The sequence below is a fragment of the Etheostoma spectabile genome, chromosome 2 (assembly GCF_008692095.1).
Source record: "Etheostoma spectabile isolate EspeVRDwgs_2016 chromosome 2, UIUC_Espe_1.0, whole genome shotgun sequence".
In the NCBI taxonomy this organism is placed as follows: domain Eukaryota; kingdom Metazoa; phylum Chordata; class Actinopteri; order Perciformes; family Percidae; genus Etheostoma; species Etheostoma spectabile.
Genome location: NC_045734.1, coordinates 21,587,520 through 21,589,292, shown reverse-complemented (window position 1 = coordinate 21,589,292; position 1,773 = coordinate 21,587,520). Strand labels below are relative to the sequence as shown.

Here is a 1,773-nt window from a genome sequence, read left to right as displayed (position 1 = left end):
CAACCAGCTGCTGTGTCTGTCTATGAATACTATGACCGTGAGTCTCAGAGACATTTGGAAACAGTTGATGCCTCCATGTACATTGCTGTTAATAGTTGTCAGAGCAAATAACATGGGATAAGCAGACATTATTACATTGTCAAATAATTGAATGTAAATTTTTTGAAATCTTTCTTTACCATTGTAGAAACACATTGTGTCAAATTCTACCATCCAGAGAGGAAAGCAGGAAAGCTGTTGCGGCTCTGTACAAGTGATGAATGCACATGCGCAGAAGGTAACACTGTTAAATTGACCTAATCTAATCTGTCTACTGTAAACATTAATTTGTTATACTTAAAATTCTTGAACAAACACCTAAACCAAACACCAACATGGTGCTTCATAGAGATAAAGCATTGATCCATCAATGCAGGGCTTATCATCATGCATTGTCTGTAAACTACAGCCATTTATTATTGTACCTCAGTAAAGTTGGGGGACTTAAGGCCGCAAAAAAGATTAAACAAGATAATGTAAAGCAGCAAATTTGAGCTAAATGCTAATATGTTTAAAATGACAATGCTGACGTGCTGTCACATCTTAGTTGGAAATGTCATTCATTTGGCAGTTGTTGGGACATGAACATGAACATTACACAAATTAAGATTTAAAAAAAAAATCATTAAAAGAAAAAGAAAGTCAGAACATCACACATGTGATGACAATGTACCTAAGAAAAGATAAATGTCTGAATCTAATTTAATGGCAAATCAAATAGTTGTTAAGATGTGTTACTAAAAGATAAATATGTAAACCTTCTGGTGGCGCTACAAGAAAAGTCAGGGAATCAGCAGAGTCATTCAAATGTATCCTCTGTTTTTTTTCAATTTTTTTCTAGACAAAATGTATCACGCCGTCTACCAATAATGATCAATATTGCACAAGTTGTAGTGCTAATGTGCCATCTGATAGCGACATATCAAGCTATAATAAGAAGACAACGGCATTATCAACACATTGGTATGATGATGCAGATGCAACTTGCCTTTTATTTTCCCTCCGGGACCGCTGCGACCGCTGAGACAACTCTTTTGAGACATGTATCACTGTTTGAGTTCCTTCCATTTATTCCGGAGGACGTCCCACGGCTTGTTGTAACCTTTGTTGGCCATTTCCTTTGCAAGTTCCTGATAAATTTAATTCAAAAAGTCACTTGTCTATTACATCTGTCTTTGTTGACACCCGCCACTTGTGCAAACAGAGCGGGAATACTGGGCGGAAATTAATCGCAATTCATTATTTATTTGGCAAATAACGTTTCCATCTGCGTTTATTGCATAAGCCGGATATTGTTCACGATAGAATTTGATTGGGACCAAACGTATTTCTTTTGAGTCAATATTCCATATAATTTTATTGTGTCCATAAGGCATTTTTCATTCAATATCACTTCATTTGGATAAAAATGTGGATGGAAACATAACTACAGCAAAGCAAGTGCATTCTGAGATTTGGTGTTTTTCATCCACGAGACAAAAACACATTTTCTGGCTTTTCTCGGCCTAGAAGGCACCATTTTTGAAAATATTCCACATTTCTACTACATAAGTGACTCAATTTAAAGATATATTCATCTTTCCAACGGGAAAATATCCCTTTAAATTGTGTATCAGATACAGTTGCACTCAACCATTAATCCACCCATACATATCCACATGTGCTTTTTTGATCAGTTGTGTATGTACGTTGTGACTTTTGTCTATTTCCAGAGAACTGCAGTATGCAGAAGAA

At 35.9% G+C, this 1,773-nt stretch overlaps 2 protein-coding genes across 7 annotated transcripts in view; both read left to right on the top strand.

The window, feature by feature from the left end:
• The window catches only part of LOC116700184 (complement C3), a 134,518-nt gene that overhangs the window by 107,639 nt on the left and 25,106 nt on the right, over nt 1–1,773 (top strand). The window lies entirely within an intron of this gene.
• Nucleotides 1–1,773, top strand: part of LOC116700287 (complement C3) — a 6,190-nt gene that overhangs the window by 3,010 nt on the left and 1,407 nt on the right. The gene's annotated exons all lie outside the window — the stretch shown is intronic.